The sequence below is a fragment of the Sinohyriopsis cumingii genome, chromosome 1 (genome assembly GCF_028554795.1).
Source record: "Sinohyriopsis cumingii isolate HCF-2022 chromosome 1, ASM2855479v2, whole genome shotgun sequence".
NCBI lineage: Eukaryota > Metazoa > Mollusca > Bivalvia > Unionida > Unionidae > Sinohyriopsis > Sinohyriopsis cumingii.
In genome coordinates this window covers 117,206,753-117,226,744 of record NC_142961.1, presented here as the reverse complement: position 1 = coordinate 117,226,744, position 19,992 = coordinate 117,206,753, and the positions used below count along the sequence as shown (strand labels likewise).

The window sequence follows — 19,992 nt, the reverse complement described above, 5'->3', positions numbered from 1 at the left end:
TAAATCGGGTTTTGAAGCATTTCAAGCATTTGAATCGACAGTAATTTTATTACAATAACCTTCCGATTTTTGTAATTATCTCATTCTGTATTTCATCAAAGATATGTGTTGTTAATAGGTGTTGTGTTGTTGATCCCTCCGGAGTGAAATAAAGAAAACAGCTATGGATGTCTTTTAGAAGATGCAACTTTAATTTGCGCCAAGCATTAATATCTCCTTCTGAATATATTAGGATGATACTCGTTTTCAAATTTTCTCTATAATAAACTATAAAGCCTCCAATACCACGTCTTGCTTTTGTATGAATTAAGTTCCTAGAACAATGAATATGTTTATATCCTGCAAAATTTAACTAAGAAATTTTAGTTGACTATGCTCATCATAAGCAATTGATATCATATTTTGATACAGAATCACAAAAGTCTTTTCATTAATAAGTCCACAAACATTCCATACAGGAATTCCTAATCCCCACCCGCTTGTCTTAACTAAGCGTTCATCTGTCTGTCTGTCTCTGTAGTCCTTAAGTCTGAAGTGTGCACATACATGATTGAAACTGTGGGGGAAAACCTTTGCACATTTTGCTATGTTCGCTAGTGTTTGCATGAATGCTGGTAAAGGGGAGCTATGGGTGGAAGTACAAATTTGCCATCACGGTACAGATTTTTTTCTTCCCAAAAGTTCTTGTGTTCTCTCGTTTGGCTCTCGCGAGATAGTTTTTGATAATCTTTCTCGCTTGGTATACGTCAAATGGTAACTGTGATGATACACAGTAAGGACTGTCTCTCAATTTCTCTTTTCCTACCATTTTTTGGCCTTCCCAGACGGGGAAGTCACAATTATGTTGCAAAATTAACAATCAACGAAAGCGTTTTGGGTCCTCGCCTCGCTCTGCATTTTCTTGTCAGTAAAAATGGTGGCACTCTGACTGAGGCCGTCTGGAAAATCTCGTTATCACAGATGACGGATGATCATATCGACATGAAGTGTTCACCAAAACACATTCCATGATGTATAGGTTGTTCTAAGTGAAAACTTTGCCAGTCTGACACCCAACATGGCAGCCATCTTGAAAATATTCTTAGCACTTTTCCTCCCTTTTGGGTTATATTATCGACATGGGTTTGCACTAGGAGACTTTATCTATTTCGGTTAAAATTGTCGCTGTGCTCGAATGTTTGCAAAACCAGGACAGTCTTTGGCAATACGATTAATAGATACAATGCAATCGAGTTCAATTAAAGAAGTAGAATGCAATTGGTAAAACTAAATGAGCATCGATCCCTCTTAATCGGATCCAATTAAGACAGTATCTGGAGTGCAAGCATTTCACGCAGTAATTTACTTCTTGCGTGGCCATACATGTTTTTCACTACGTAGAGACTAGTGATCGTTGTCTTTAGAATCGTCATTAATGAACGCAAATCATTCATTCTCTTCCGAGGAGATCCAGAAATATCGTTTGAGGACGGGTTGGGTCAGAAAAGGGTTTCTGGGAAGAACCCCTAGTGGAGGCCCAGAAGGCGAAGCCCCATAAGTTCCCGTATTTTAAGCGTTTATTAAACATAATATTAACCAAGTAACTGAAAAGAAAAGTTACCACAGGAATGTTTCTGTTGTTTCCCGAAACGTACACTAGCAGACAAAATATTGCTTAACAACGGATCTAATTCATCACTACCTTGCGTAATCATTTGAGTGATTATTCAAAGGCGTGACTGTGGAGAAAAAAAAAGATCAAAATATATATTTTTTCGACGTAAGTTATTTATCACAGTGTATTAATTGCTCTCGATTCAAACTTACGTGCAAGTGAATCAAATAGTTTTGTCAGGTGTGGAATTATTGAGGATTACTTTTCCCCGTTAATCTCATGTCACCATGTTTGGCCAAATAGTGCGTCGACGACATTGTAGCGTCAATTTTTAGCACTACAATCAGTCGTTGACTGTGGTGTTGAGACACTTGATGGAAACTTTTGATATGTTATACTTCACGTAAATAGAAAAATATTTTGAAACTTAAAAGGGCAAAAATTGATGTTCCCTTATCAGAAAAGCTGTGGGGATACGAGGTAAATTTACATTGCAAATTCGAATGTAATAATCCGTGACACGACTAAAATAGTTGTAAATCACATCAGCCTTCACGGTCTTTTAATTCTCATCATCATTATTGTAGTCGTCGTCGTCGTCTTTAACAACAAAAATAACTCGTGACATCTATAATATCAATCCCCTCCCCAAACAATAAATACAAAGAAGAATATGAAGAAAAAGAACGACCACATTTACCTTTACTTTCATAGTTTACTTTACCTTCCGGTTTACTGCCATCTTTGTCCCTAGCAGCTGATCAAAAGTTTATTATAAATCTTGTCGGGTTTACAGATGCTTTCATGCTTCCGGAATTTAAAGACCACGTTTAGGTCATGCACATTGAAGATGAAACCGGGGTGAAATTTATTTTAATAAAAGAAATATATCGATCAGGTCTACATTATACATATTATCAATAAAATATATCCTTAATGTGTGTGGGGGGGGGGGAGAGAGAATTTTTGAAATACGATAAAAGAAAGTCGATATTCTAGCCAAGCTCTCACTTTCAAAATATTCGATGTACGCACGTTCTTGAAAGTTTTATTTCTCAGATTATTGATTATTATATAATAAGAGAACTAAGTCGTATTTGACAGCATCATATAGACTGACAGGGCAAAATGCAATCAATAGAGTTTCGTAAAATTTTCAGCATAAAATTACCAACCTATCACATCTATAGATTTCTTTTATAAATGGGTATTGTTTTTTCTTCTTCATCATTTAAGCAGCTTGAAAGTGTTTTCTTGCTCACAATCTAAATATGGGGCAAAATCAATTGTAAACAAGTTTCACTTATTATCCAAGCTTTCGGGAACGTTTCATTCCGTTGATGCACGTTTCAATGGATCTTTATCATAAACAACAAAAACTCTTTTCTCCACACAAAAATAATTACATTTGCAAATAGGAAATCTCGTGGTTGTATCGAAACAGTTTCTTGCAATTCTCATTTGAAATTTGACCGTCTTCAAAACGAATATTGTTGTTTTCTTGAAAAGACATCTGGCGATATTAAAGCGGAAATACACGAAGATCTTGCAATGATGTGGGAGGTCCCGGGTGGCGATATTAAAGCGGAAATACATAAAAATCTTGCAATGATGTGGGAGGTCCCGGGTTCGAACCCCCGCTGAGTCATACTAAAGACATATAAAAATGGTACTAGCAGATGCATCTCTTGGCGCTCAGCATCAAGAGGTTAGTGTTAGGACTGGTCAGCCTGGTGTAATGACAATGTGACTGGGTGGGATATGATGTTACATGCCCTGTCCTCAACACTACAGTGGGCTACTCTGTAGTCCACTATGATACAAACGTCATTGGCTATAGATGTAAAATTACAGTCCATGTCATCAGTCCATTTGTAAAACAATATCTTTTCTTACAGTACGTACTCTTTTTTTACCTGTTATGTTGCTTATCTTTATGAAATAAATTCTTTACCTGCAACATTCGCAATAAAAAAAACCAAAGAATTTCACACATGTGCAATAAGCATCTATTTTAAATTTGTCAAAATTTTTCTCTCAAATGTAAAAGGTTTTCTTTTAGCATGGTGGAAGTAATTGAAAAGGGAATACATACAACTTATAACGTCTAGAGGTCGATGTCTGCAAGTAAACTTAGTTATAACTGTACTTCGCGGAAAATATGTAGCACGCATATGATGTGGAGGTAAGTCAAAACCGAGAAGCGCTTTCATTGGATAACTTTGTTGTATGTCATATCCATTTTTCTGTATGCTTTTGAGACATGGACGCTCACAGCACATATACAAAGAAGGACTCGAACCTTCGAAATGAGATACTGCCGCAAGATCTTGGTCATCTCATAAACTGACCACGTAACCAACAAAGAGGTCCACAATAAAAGTCACTGAGCCATCGGACCCTACGTCGACCTTCTGACCACTGCGAGAAAAGGCCAACTGAAGTGGTACGGTCATGTCTCGCGATCATATGGACTGGCAAAACCAATATTACACTGGCAGAGTGAGAGGGTGCAGAAGAAGAGGCAGAGAGAAAAAGCGGTGAGATCACAACATTAAAGAGTGGACAGACATGGGGTTTTGCAGATTCCCAAAGGGCAGTTTTTGAAAGAGTCTTTCAAATAATCATCGATGACATGTCATTGGTACTTTGCCAACTGAGGTTACTTTAGCTCTAAAAGTCCCTTTCTGTGTTTCTTATGGTAGGGACTATTGAATTAAGGTTAGAGTATGTTATGAAATATCACGCACTACATGATAGTATATTATGAAATATCACGCACTATATGATATTATGTTAAGAAATATCACGCACTACATGATAGTATATTATGAAATATCACACTACAATCATACACTACATGATAGTATATTATGAAATATCACACACTACATGATAGTATATTATGAAATATCACTCACTACATGATATTATATTACGAAATATCACACACTACATGATAGTATATTAGGAAATATCACTTACTACATGATAGTATATTAGGAAATATCACCCACTGCATGATAGTATATTATAAAATATCACCCACTACATGATAGTTTATTATGAAATATCACGCACTACATGATAGTATATTATGAAATATCACGCACTACATGATAGTATATTATGAAATATCACCCACTACATGATAGTATATTATGAAATATCACGCACTACATGATAGTATATTATGAAATATCACTCACTACATGATAGTATATTATGAAATATCACTCACTACATGATAGTATATTATGAAATATCACCCACTACATGATAGTATATTATGAAATATCACGCACTACATGATAGTATATTATGAAATATCACGCACTACATGATAGTATATTATGAAATATCACACACTACATGATAGTATATTATGAAATATCACGCACTACATGATAGTATATTATGAAATATCACTCACTACATGATAGTATATTATGAAATATCACGCACTACATGATAGTATATTATGAAATATCACTCACTACATGATAGTATATTATGAAATCACGCACTACATGATAGTATATTATGAAATATCACGCACTACATGATAGTATATTATGAAATATCACGCACTACATGATAGTATATTATCAAATACATTGGTAGTGTTTAAAATTATTTCCTTTATGCTACCAAGCACCAAATGATATTAGACCACAACAAGTGCTCAGTCGCCAATTTAAAAAAAATCAATTCAACACTTTTCCACTTGAAATTGTTCCTTTTGGAGAGCCCAGAAAGGTATAATTACTTACAACATCCACAAAATGTACTGTGTAATACAAGTGTTTAGACCTGACAATAAGCAATCTCCACTGTAACAATGTCATACAGTCTTAGCAAGAGTATTTAATTATGTTGCTGAGTTATTGTATCTTAAAAGAAGATTGAATCAATCGACTCGTTACAACTTCATCCAAGATGGTGTACTAATGAGATTTGTATTTTGCACTTCCGTGAAAGACATAATTTTAAATACAGCGTTAACGGAAGACTAGTGTCCGTATAGCACGTATCGAGTAATCTATGAAACAGATTAAGTGAAATGGTGGGTGGGTGGGTAGGTAGGTAGGTAGGTAGGTTACTACGTTATTAAATTCATAATTTGTGTGATTATTTATGCGGGTAAACAGCTTACTAAGTCAGTTTTGCTAATTATGTTTACTTATGGGAAAGCTGTGAGAAATAAAGGCAGTTATAGAAATTGCTATCGTACATGGAATGCAAGAAACACATTTTTTCTTTAGTCGTGACTGCTATTTTCCAGATAGCCTAAATTCCATTTCCGCCTCAAATCCGTAAAAGCAACAAACAAATCCGCATTTAGCGGGGGGAAGAAAAAAAACTGCACTCGTGTTAAGCGCTGTGGTCTAAAAGCGCAATCGCTTTACGGTGTACGAAACAGCGCAACCGTTCGGTAAGGATAAAAAAGTAATGTAACTTGAATCCAAATTACCTGTCCTCAAATTACCTATATTAAAAAAAGTTCCCTGGCAGAGCAAATATGGCTAGAAGATGTGATGAATGTTCCCATTATACCTGAATTCAAGGTGAGACCCTTATACCTGAATTCAATGTGAGTCCCTTATACCTGAATTCAAGGTGAGTCCCTTATACCTGAATTCAAGGTGAGTCCCTTATACCTGAAGTCAAGGTGAGTCCCATATACCTGAAGTCAAGGTGAGTATAAAGAAGAAAATAAGCTTTGTAAAGATTACCATCCTCGTTCTTTAGGGAAGTTAAAAGTGCGCGAAACATGAAATGTCAAATGTTGTTGAGATAAGTCCGATAACTTCTTCAACTACAACCTACAGTAATATAACTGGCAATATTTGTCCCTGATGCTGGTGCTGTTACTACTACTACTACTACTACTACTACTACAAATCAGTAGTTTTCGCGTATTTTGTTTGAATTACAAAATAAGGAACTACTTGGAAACAAGGCATCCATCGCTGAATACAGAAGGGATTCAAATAATTCCGTTACCATTTTGAAATGCACTATTCGATTTCATTCATGTCAAATGGAATTTGTAAACCATATTTTACAGCATTTATTAGAAAGCAGTGGGATTGGGTACATTTTTTTCCCCAACTTAGAATTGCCTAATATACAAAACACGTGATATTCTATGCATCAGGTGAAACATATAAATAAAATTGAAATTATATTTGAATGGGTACAAGAATATACAAAATAACAGAAGCCAATCGTTGTTTGAAGTGCGAGATTATAATGGAGTAAAGAAATTGCCTTCTGTTACTGGAATGACTTCCCATCAATACTTTTACAGCTGTCCTTCGTGCAGCGACTCGTTACATTTTGAAGCAAACAAAAGCAAGCATTCTCCTTTTTTGTTTCAGGAAGATATTTCGACTGGAATTAAAATATAATTTTCAAAGGCTTTGCTTATAGCGCGTTTAGCAATTGCTGTCTGTTGGAGACGATGGAATGATTTCTTTTGGTATTGTGTTAATCTGACGGATACGGCCAGAATTACTCAGAAAGCTAGGTCGTGAAAATTCACTTCGTTTTTTAACAGGCTTATAAATCAACTTGACAAAATTTTAAGGTCTTATTGCAAACATTCTATAATACAACTGCAACTGGGGATCACTGTCTTATCGTCCAAACACTGTTTACCAACATCACACTAAAATACGTTTGATTTTTGTTATGAACAGGATATTCATAACAATTTCCGGAAAGGTGCAAGGATACGAATTACTTGTAGTACACCCATGTTAGATCCTAAAACACACACGCAGAGAGAGAGAGAGAGAGAGAGAGAGAGAGAGAGAGAGAGAGAGTTGCAGCTTATATTAACAATTAACTTTACACCACGATAATGCATCGATATTTATACTGGGCAACCAGACAGTAAAGCTCAGTTCTCTCCTAAAATCAATGTTTCACTTATGTAACTTACTAGCTTTGTGTAGTTCCTAATTAATCATAATAGTGGTCTTACGAACTAAATTCACATATTAATGTCCTATTTGGTTTGGGTTTTTTTTAATTAAAAATATTATTTGGTCTCTTTTCTCTTTATAAAACCTCTGGAGAGAACTGTTTTACACTATTACATTATATATTTCATGCGATATTGAAATTCCACGCGAGTCTAATATGAAACTCCATTCTCTCAAATATAATAACTTATTGTGCATCGAGCCGCTGAAGTTCAGTTGATAGAACGTCCGACTCGTAATTCAAAGGCGGCGGGTTCGATACCCGTTCAGGCTAGCTCAAATGAATAACATATATAATTAATACAATGGGTGAAAAACTTAGTTTTTTTAAGTAGTTGATTTCTTACTGGATCCCAGGCGATGTCACAGTTTATATTCTGTGGTATTTTGTGATTATTCTCACAGAAATATATAAACGGTTACATAATTCACCTTCGCATTTAAAAGTGAAATAGCACGTTAAGAAAAAATTTTACAAAAATTCGCGCCGTGCTGAATTTGAACTCGAGTCGTTTTTACCAGGGGAGAGCAGTTTAACCAAGCGGCCACATAAACGTCTGAGTATAATTTCTAATTTCAAGGTTATCATGTTATCTGAACTAGCTATATTCAAGGAGATAATGAAATTCATCACCCACACAGTTCTCTGAAATAGCTACATTCAAGGAGATAATGAAATTATCACCCACACAGTTCTCTGAAATAGTTACATTCAAGGAGATAATGAAACTCATCACTCACACAGTTCTCTGAAATAGCTACATTCAAGGAGATAATGAAACTCATCACCCACACAGTTCTCTGAAATAGCTACATCACCCACACAGTTCTCTGAAATAGCTACATTCAAGGAGATAATGAAACTCATCACCCACACAGTTCTCTGCACAATCTTTCATATCTAGGCAGATTCTCCTATTGTATAGTTAATTTAAAATGTTTATCGCTTACATGATGACAATACATGATGACAATACGTGATGACAATACATGATGACAATACATGATGACAATACATTCATATCTGATTTATTAAGCAGACTTATTTTAATAAGATTACAAAAATATATGCCTATTTTTATATCATTTGGATGGAGACTGGACAAGTCAGGCAATTTAATGCATATTCTATCAGCGTAATAATAATAATAATAATAATAATAATAATAATAATAATAATTAGAAGAAGAAGAAGAAAGGAAAGTAAAAGAAGAAGAGTAAGAGGAGAAGGATTACGATAACAATGATGATGAAAATAATTATTATGAAGTTTATTATAAGGATGGTGGTGGTGGGTACGACGACTTAGATGATAACAAACTTCTAAGCATGTACTCTAAAGAGTTTGCGTCGAAAATGAAGAGACAGAATCTGAAAGTTGTCTCCAAAACTTTGATTGGAAAACGATGTCCATGGATACTCAAATGCGTTACTTATTACTTAGGCATTAATAAGAAATTTATGAACGCAAACATTTCAAACAGAACCAAAAACAGCACAAAAACATATTAACTAGTCCAAGCAAGTTATTACACAACAGACGTTCGTCACATCGGAAAATAAGCTTAGACAATATTTTTGCAAGCTAGAGGGGAGAAAATGATAATAATATTGACACCATGTCTCGAAAATAAATTTTTGTAGTAACAATCATGAGTCTTTGTTGATTGTCGAAGAAAGGACAATCTCAGAATGGAATGTCGTAAATAGAAACTACGAACTGAAAATAATTCGGATTAATATGAAACAAAAGTTACATAGAATCGCCTATTTTCTCTGTAGACTTATCTAACAGTTATCACGCATTGGTTGATAAGCTGATTAAAGCTTACAAGCAGATTAGGAATCTTTACTAATTAGCTGAAGCGCGCGTAATTGAGACCAAAAGTAATCAAAGGTTAAAAAAATTACATTTGCTCAGAAATAGATATTCAGAATCGATTCTGGAGTAATCTCTCTCTCTCTCTCTCTCTCTCTCTCTCTCTCTTGGAAATCGTCATTTTCAGAACAGATAATTTTACATTTACCTGAACATTCACAACATTCATATTCATAATTCATATTCGTAATTGTTACTGGATGTATAGGAAATAAATCCTTACATGGAATTTTTTTACTAGAATGACCTGTGCGGAGAGATCAGATGTAAACATAAAGTATCAGGCGCATGCCCAACACAATTGTGAACATACATTCTCAAGGCTGCTTGGCTAACTGAATAAAAGGAAAGTAATTTCGTGAAATACTGACACTGGATTATAACGAAATACATCTGAAATGAAAATCGGCATTCACGCTAAACCCATATGTAATAAAATACTTCCGAAATGGTAGACAAGTCCTTGAAAACTCCTGACATAAAAAACAAACTCGGGGAAATATCATACTCTCCGCATATGATTTATATGTATCACTCTGTCTTGTAAATGGGCAATAATAGCCAGATAATAAAAAAAAAGTAATTTCCAAGACATGGAAGTCACTCATCCCCCCCCCCATTCTATCCCCGGCGTATGTTAACTATTAACATCAGTAGCTAGCTTTTGGCTTGGCTCCAGGATGGTTTGGATTGTGGTCTTACCACAAAAACGTACACAGATGTTCTCAGCAGTTTTTAGTGTAATGCTTAAGAGATGAAGTGTGTACATCAAGTTGTTGTCCCCAGTCGGACAATCTGCAATGATGAAGCGTACACAACAAGCTTTTCTCGCCAGTCATATAATCTGCAATGATGAAGCGTGCACATCAAGTTGTTCTCAAAAGTCATATAATCTGCAGTGATGAAGCGTGTACATCAAGTTGTTGTCCCCAGTCATACAATCTGCAATGATGAAGCGTACACATCAAGTTGTTGTTTCCAGTCATACAATCTGCAATAATGAAGTGTACACATCGAGTTGTTCTCCCCAGTCAGACAATCTGCAATGATGAAGCGTGTACATCAAGTTGTTCTCCCCAGTCAGACAATATGCAGTGATGAAGCGTGTACATCAAGTTGTTCTCCCCAGTCAGACAATCTGCAATGATGAAGCGTGCACATCAAGTTTTTCTCCCCAGTCATACAATCTGCAGTGATGAAGCGTGTACATCAAGTTGTTGTCCCTAGTCATATAATCTGCAATGATGAAGCGTACACATCAAGTTTTTCTCCCCACTCAGACAATATGCAAAGATTAAGCGTGCACATCAAGTTTTTCTCCCCAGTCAGACAATCTGCAGTGATGAAGCGTGCACATCAAGTTGTTCTCCCCAGTCATACAATCTGCAATGGTGAAGCGTACACATCAAGTTGTTCTCCCCAGTCATATAATCTGCAATGATGAAGCGTGCACATCAAGTTGTTGTCGCCAGTCATATAATCTGCAATGATGAAGCGTGTACATCAAGTTGTTCTCCCCAGTCAGACAATCTGCAATGATGAAGCGTGCACATCAAGTTGTTCTCCCCAGTCATACAATCTGCAATGATGAAGCGTACACATCATGTTGTTCTCCCCAGTCAGACAATCTGCAATAATGAAGCGTGCACATCAAGTTGTTGTCCCCAGTCACATAATCTGCAATGATGAAGCGTGTACATCAAGTTGTTGTCCCCAGTCATATAATCTGCAATGATGAAGCGTGCACATCAAGTTGTTCTCCCGTCATATAATCTGCAATGATGAAGCGTACACGTCAAGTTTTTCTCCCCAGTCATACAATCAGCAATGATGAAGCGTACACATCACGTTGTTGTCTCCAGTCATATAATCTGCAATGATGAAGCGTGTACATCAAGTTGTTGTCTCCAGTCATGCAATCTGCAATGATGAAGCGTACACATCATGTTGTTGTCCCCAGTCATGCAATCTGCAGTGATGAAGCATGCACATCAAATTGTTGTCCCCATTTAAACAATCTGCAGTGATGTTCCACAGCAACATTGCCAAAAAGGCGTTTGAAAAAAAGGTAGGCCTATCAGTCATTCTCGTGGACTCCTCGGGTTCGATCTTAAAAGTCAGCACTCTGTACATTTTAAAATGATAATACATTTTTTATTATTTTATTTGTTGTATTATAAATGATTTATTCGAAAATCAATGAGTTTTTTTTTTCTTTCCCATCCACAATTAATCCATTATAATCAATCGAATGGTTGTTAGGAATGCACATGAAGTCGCAAAAACAGGTTTTGGAGTTTCAGAAAGGCTTTAGGTACAATAATTTCTTTTTTTTAAAATTGGGTTTGAAATTTGATGGGGAAAAAACAAACTTGACTGACAATGGAGACAATAGTTTAATGATTTGGAACTAAGATATTCCAACAATCTGCATTGTTCTCTCTCGGCTTATGTCTTTAATGTGGGCTTGGCTGTTGTTAATTATTTCTTTGTTGGATCGTCATCTGCTGAAATTTTCATTACTTCTAAAGGTCTAGACATTTGTGTGTATGTGTATGTGCGTGTGTGTGTATGCCTGTGCGCGCGTGAGTGCATTCATGTGTGTATATATACACACACAGCTTGGAATGACTAGAAGAAAGGACAGTAATTAACAGGTAGATTAAACACAACAACAAAACAGAGTGCAAAAAACCAGGATCTAGTCTGAGCGTTTCGGGCCGTACGGGCTCCTTTGTCTAAAGCAAACAACTACATAAGACGCATACACAGAGAAAGTATTGAACTCAAAAGGGTGTGAATATTGGCATTCCATACAGTGTTACTTATTACATTCTTTTACACACGCTAATGCATACTTGGATGAATCTGTATGTTAAATACTCTCAATTCTTTTTAAAAAAAAATATAAATCGTACAGCTTAGAATGATAAAAACTGGGCAGTAATTAACAGAAGTGGGTAGTAGCGCCATCTATGAAGGTGTGTGAAATAGGACCATCCAAATTTCATCCTGGCTGTACTTTTATAATCTGCACACACACACACACACACAAGCTATACTACATTTTTCACTCCCATACGGTCTGAAGTCCTACATGCAGCCTGCTTCCACATAATAATAATAATAATAATAATAATAATAATAATAATAATATTAATCAACTATCTTTAACGAGAATAACATATTTGGTCATGGCTGACCCATGTGCCATGTCAGTTTTTGCAATCGGCTATGTTAAAAAAATATAAAAAATATGTAAAACAAAATAAGAAAAAAACACAAAAATACACAAAATAAAAATAGATGACCATGCACACAACCAGGTATCGTCGCACGCTAATTCGTACATATTTAACATGAATGACTATGTGAGACTATACTGGGAAACATACAAATATGAACAATATTCAATACACAGGTACATACATTTCAGCATAAGTCTTACTATATATATATATATATATATATATATATATATATATATATATATATATATATATATATATATATATATATATATATATATATCGAATAAAATCTGGATATATCAATTATGGATATGACTATAAAGTTTTCTATTCAGAGCTTTTAATATGTCGTTCCAGCTGGTCTAGAAAGAATTTATTTGATGATATTTTAAAAGATGCAAGGGAATTTGAATTATGTATCCTCACTGGTAAGGAATTCCATACAGTAGGTGCTGATACAGTAAATGAGCTTTTGTAATGATTGGTTTTCGACCAAGGAATCTGGAGATCGTTGTTAGTCGTCGATCGGAGATTACGCTCAGTATTCGATGATCTTAGTTCAATTATGTTAGAGATACAATCTGGAGAAAGACCGTTTAAAGACTTGTACGTCATGATTCCTTTACAATAAAGAATACATTTATGCCAGTTGAAGACATTCTACTCATTTCTTAGGTTGAAAGTCTTGATCATCCTTTAGGGATGAATTTACCAATTTTGCATTAAAGTTTTTAACTGTGAGTACGGATGTAATCACAAGTCGAGTCCAATTGCAAATTGCACAGACTAAGATTTTTCGTCACATAATGTGCCAACAGATCATGGTCTTTGCAGTTTGTTAGGAGCAATCAGTAGAACAAACCACACAGACCCTGATCTCCTCGTGCATTATGCGAAGAGAGGGATCAGAGTCTATCTTGTTTGTAATTGGCCCCGTCTTATAAACGAGCATAAACGTCTAGCTCATGTCGACTGTCAAGTAATATCTTGGTCTCAAACTTCTGGCTAGATCACAAATGGCTCGATGATACTTTATAGTAAAGTAAGGAACATTTTAAACAAAGACACAAGAGACTTAGTGGGCCTCATAACTCACACCTAGTTTACGCTATGTAACACTTAACCATTTCACCGAACAGTCTTATGTTGTTGTTGTAGGTTTTAACACCATTTTTCAGCACACGATAGGCTATACATGGCGGCCAGTATTAATGGTGGAGGAAGAACCCTGGAAAACCCCCGAAAGAACCACCAACCCAGGAGAAGCTACTGGCAAGCTTTCTCACATACCCACGTTGCAAAAAATAATTAAATGAAAAGATAAAGACATAACGAATAAGCAGGTCTTGCTCATAATCTTGAATACTAAACCCATTTACTATATCTGATATAAACAGGATGACGAATATAATCACTGGATCTTAAGATGTAACAAAATTCAGCCAATGAGATGCAAGGTTATCTTTTTAATATGCGCAGATATCACTTATTATAAAACTTTTGGAGTTAAATGTGATTGAAATTCGGTCTCTGGAGCTTAGCCAAAATTAGATAAACAGTAACTCCTCAGTTTGCGTAGATCCTGTAAATAAACAATCTCACCCATCTAAGTTGTGTGTATATATTTTTATTTAACAAGTTAAAATCTAATCGAAAATAAAGTGTCTTGTATTGTTAATCTCAGTCACTCAAATGCATGATCATATTAATATGCATACATTTCAATTATAACTAAGATCTTGATGACATGGACCTGTTTAAGAAGTTTCATCAAGGTCCTATCTAAAAACAAATTTCCAAAATACATCAGTCAGTCAGATGCAATATCACCATATAAATATGCATAGGTCTATGTTATAATAAAATTCGTCTTACGTCTTGTCTACCAACTGTGATCAAAATGAGACCAGAAATGCAGTCTCTCGAGTGTTAAGGAGCTCAGCCAATCAGGAATGGTACGATGTTAGTTTGGTAGACACTCTGTACCTCGGGAGTCTGGCACGCTAAACAATAATACACTGCCTATGTTAATTATGTGACGATTGATACATTTGTACCATGGGATGTTACCATCTGTGTTTCTTTTACAAAGACACATGTTCTCTCTCTCTCTCTCTCTCTCTCTCTCTCTCTCTCTCTGTTAACTTATATGCATTAATCGCATAACAACTGTGATATACTTAAATTGTCCGTCTCATAATTTGTTTCTATATCGTAAATCACTCCAGATGATGTAATGACATCAAGCAGGCAAAATATGTAGAGATGGATAATTTTAAATGTATTTCGGTCTTTTCGCTACATATGTCAGCGATTTCTGAATAAATTCATTGTTTTCCTTCTACGATATATATATATCTTACATTTGTGATGATTTCAAACAAAACAGATGAAGCTTATCAGCTTGTCAAAAACTTTCTATCTTGTGCTTGCAAAGGCGAGAGAGAGAGAGAGAGAGAGAGAGAGAGAGAGATGTCATTACTGAAGAAACAGAAATTTTAAAATCTCATCTTACAATGTATCAATTAATGTCAAATTAACACATTTTCTATCTATGATGCATTGAATAGATAGTTTTAAAAATTCATTCACATTCTGGTAATAAGCATTAGCTATTACACATACGCATAAACAATTTTCCCCATCGTCTACCTACTAGGAATGTTACTAAAAATTACGCCCAACTAAAATGTCCACCACTATTCGGACTACCTCGGTCATTTCTGCGAGACACAAATATACTTCGGAAGTATGTTGGCGAAGTAAATCACAGAAAACTCGTACATTTTGTTCTTTCGCCGAAATCTCCTTGCATAAAGGGCGTTCACCAGTTATTATCTACTTTTAAGAGAGTGACGTAGGTAAGGTGAAGATGTTTGCATTTGTAACATGCACAATGGAGATAATGCTGGCATACCTCTATGCTTCTTTGATGTAGTGTGGCTGACATTTCTTTGGATATTGAACTTAAATTATCTATGAAGTCCTGGAAGTGAAAATGACCAAGTGGAGCTAGCAGTTTTTTTTAAACATGTACATCTGGAGTAAGGCCAAGCTGTATACTTTATAACCCATATTACACACGTTAATCATACACCAAAATAAAGGGAATTAAAGGTCCTTTGAACAATGCCTAAGATACACAAGGTCATATTTTAAATAGTCAATATAACCAGTGAGGACATTTTTTTTCCTTAAAATTCTAGCCTATGCAAAATACGACTCTGTAGAGTGCCATCAAAAACGAAACCGCAATGTTGTCGGATCACCTCGGATATATTTACGATCGCATTGACCGCAAAACTTCGAAAAGTTGCGAATGAAAACAAATAGTTTGATGCATTCACAATTTCTCGGTCAATCTATGTTTCGTAAATAACCGAGGTGGTTCGAATGACAGCTAATGGCAGCTATCACCAATAGCTTAAGGTATGATCCCTGCGACTGACCTCCGAATTGCGAAAATAAACCGTCCTTGAAATTAAGCCGAACAAACTATTACTAAAGAACAATGTAATACGCGGTTTATTGGTGGGTTTTTAAAGGTATAGGAAAAAAAGGACGGTTTAGTTTTACTGTGTAAGTTCGTGCAATCATGGATCCAGACCAACTCTAACTGCTCTGGTTTGATATCTGCATATGCTTAAAAATAAGTAGGAAAATAACTTTAAAATGGTAGCTCAACTGGCGGTGCTCAAGCACTGAAACCTTGTCCACTCAGTCCTTCTTAATTCTGAATCCGAAGCTGTCCTACCCTTTCCAGGTCAATTCAAAGTAAATACATTAGATTGCTACTACAAGCATATTCATGTTGGACTTGGATTTCCAAAAAGTCGATAATTCCGTTAAAAAAATAGAATTTTAACGACAAAGCACAAGACAATGATGCTTCTGGTCTTAGAAATAGGTCTAAAAATAGAAATAGGTCTAAAAGCTGAAACTTTGGAACGAAAACGAATTGCATCCTCCTGCCGATCCGTGAAACCCTTTCCGTTAGCATAAAGGGAAAAAAGCCCTTCGTCTTTATTTTTATTACAAGACTATGAGAAAATACATTAAGATAGGGAAATATCACCGTATTTAATTAAAACTAAACGCGGTTGCGTTTTTCACTCATGACACTGTGCCCAATATAAGCCGGAATAAAGTGAATTACGTTTCACAGTTAATAATGTCCCATCAATGTCGATTTCGATTGAAGTTGACTTGACGTAAATCACAGCCTAATTCGAGCATCAACCCTCCCTCCCCTTTGGAAGATACTAAAAACATTATTCGTCCTTCGATTCAGATAATATCGTGTGCCTGGACGACACATTTGCAGTTATTGTTACATATCTATATTAAAAAATCTAGAAATCATAACGTCCTTAGCTTTATCTCATGTAGCTACTCAAGTCTATGGATGTGTTCTGTCAGGGGATGATAATCATGAACCCCAGTATTTGAAATAAATAATGTCAGCATTTCTAGGTTCTCATAATGGCTCGACTTTCTAATCAGATATGCAGGCAAATAAATATCATAGCATTACCAAATTCTTACCTTTGACCCTGGTCATCCCTTTTATCCATGCCCAGTCCCCGATGGGAACTGTTTGCGCGTGTCCTAGTATTCGGGTTACGATTGTCCCGTCGGACCTGTTTAGTGGAGGCTGCAGCGGTGGTGGAACACACACTCATTCTCAGCAAGTGATGACACAAATCGGAAACAGCAAATGGCATAAGCAATATCGATCTTACGATTTAACAAATAAGCTACACCTCGGCAACTGCTCTGTTGTTCCTATTTGGTTCTTCAGCAACGAAAGTTGTGTAAAATAGCTTTTTGGAAGCACGGGAGCAATTTGCAGCTCATAAGCTCTGTCCCAGTACGAGTCAGTCATGCTGGCTCCAAAGCAATTTAGATCAAGTCTGATTACCAAGCTGGCTCGTACGTGCCAAACGTTGAAGTCCTCCTGGTCAAGCTAAAATTGTTACATAGTAATTATTTAACGCGCTTCTAACATTAAATCGAGACTGTGCGTCTTGTACTGCTACAGCTTTCCTCCACGTACTGAACAGTGAGAGAACCTACTGCAAAATACGAAATACCACTGAGCGAAGGAAAAGCAAAACCCTTTAGGATAATTATAACACCAGACTATTTAGTAGAGGCACTTATCCAACATAATCCTTCTTCTCAATGGCAATTCGCTTTCAAATTGCAGGAATACATCTGTAAGATTATATTATCGACACACATGCAACAAAAAGTCTCCATACTTTTCGATAGAAAATTTACACTTCCATAAGATATGAATATTTTTTTCCTATAGAATGTATGATGATATTTTTTTAACAGGAATGCACAATTTTTTTTATGTGTGTGTACATGGACGTATGATTATGAAAATGCACACGATGGCTCTATAACTAAAATTATTATTTTAATCAGACAGTTGAAAATTCTATGGAAAATACCTGGATGAAAAAATACGGAGAACTTATGAAGTACTGAATTGTGGGCAAAAGAAACAGAGGTGCTCATTAAGAATGTAGATTAGTCGCTAATGCAGTCTTACGGAAACTGAAAGTACGTATTCTGTTTTGCATGTCACTTATCAAGGAAAGGCCCGTATGAATGTTAAGGACATATGCACCAAAGATCATTCTTCATGCTAGCTCTTGAAACACATCCCATACTTTCTTAAGTTAACATTTTGAACAATACCGACAGAACCCATATGTCTGATTAGTCGTTTAAATGCATTTATGCAGTCTTTTTCATTTGCTACGTCATGAACGTTGTTAACACTTTTGTCTGCAATACTTTTTGAGTGGATTCGAAAACTGAAAAAGATTTTTTTATATATATTTTAGACTTCTGTTGTCATTGGTTGATATTCAAACACGTGCCATTCAACGTATGCTATATTTCCGGGAAATATTCGCTTTTGTTAATGTTACATGTCTTTACATCACCATCAAAGTCGCGCCACATGCACAAAATGTTTACGTCATGCGGTCGTTATATTCTTGTACGTTTCTCCTGGAATTCGTTTCTTTGCTAAACACGAGAGGTACTGTACTCAGCGTATTGCTACCTATACGTGACCATAATACTTACAATTTGACCGTCACTTTCATCATCTGTTTTTTCGAACGATCAGAATTCAATTGCAGATTGATAGGTTTCCTTTTGATGTAATATATTTTCTTGCAACAAGGGGTAACATTTCTGGCAGAAGGATGAGAAAAAAAGTTTTCCTATTGACTTCTTCGTAGTCATTATACAAATGTGAATCGTATGCAAACGGCACGTGCGTAGTATTATTATATACAACAATATGAGGAGGGTAGGCCGTTCCTGGTTATTACTGTACGTTACCGATTATTTTAACAATTGATAATGAGAGAGTTAGCACAGCTGAAAGGAATTACAAATAACAGGTGTTGGTGAAGAGATTACCTAATGGATATAGTGATAAGATATCAAACGAAAAAGGCAATAATGATCGCATCAAGCACTTTATGTTCGGAAAACCACATCCTTGTCATAAGGAATTTATGGGCTTCTTTCTGAATCGAGATAATCTGTTCAAGAGCGTAGGACTGGTTTACATGCAAAAGATCTGGGAAGTGATGTCGACGAAAGAGAGTTTGTCAAATAATACACGTCTACTCTATATTAACAATATCTATAATAATTCTCGAGTATGTATGTATGTATGTATCTATATATATATATATATATATATATATATATATATATATATATATATATATATATATATATATATATATATATTCAGACGATGACACTCTGTCATGACTGCATGAGTGCTATGAAAGTTTACTGGGCAAAAGAAAACAATTTCTGAAATGAAAGAAAATAAAACTGAGATGAAGAAGAAGAAGAAGAAGAAGACGACGACGAAGTAGTAGAAGAAGAAGAAGAAGAAGAAGAAGAAGAAGAAGAAGAAGAAGAAAAAGAAGAAGAAGAAGATGATGATGATGATGATGATGATGATGACGGTGATAGTGATAGTGATGATGACGGTGACGACGACAATAATAACAATGATGACGACGATGAAGATAATGAAGAGGATGAATAAGAAAAAGAAAGATGAATGAATGTAAAGAAAGGAAAAGAATGATAACATACAGGCATTTGTAAGCTGACTGAGAAATTAACAAGTAAATAATCTTTTTTCCACATCATATCAGCCATTTTGTGTCTGTTAAACAGAGACCCGGTTTCGGTCAAGATGACAAAGACGTACTAACTTCC

The 19,992-nt window shown here is 35.6% G+C and overlaps 1 long non-coding RNA gene across 1 annotated transcript in view; it reads right to left on the bottom strand.

Moving 5' to 3' along the window:
• LOC149807717 (uncharacterized) overlaps nucleotides 1–17,824 on the bottom strand; it is a 43,353-nt gene extending 25,529 nt beyond the window's left edge. The window contains exon 1 of the long non-coding RNA XR_016423322.1: nucleotides 17,263–17,824. This is a non-coding gene — a long non-coding RNA (uncharacterized LOC149807717). The remainder of the gene's footprint in view (nucleotides 1–17,262) is intronic.
• Between the last annotated feature and the right edge of the window lie 2,168 nt (nucleotides 17,825–19,992).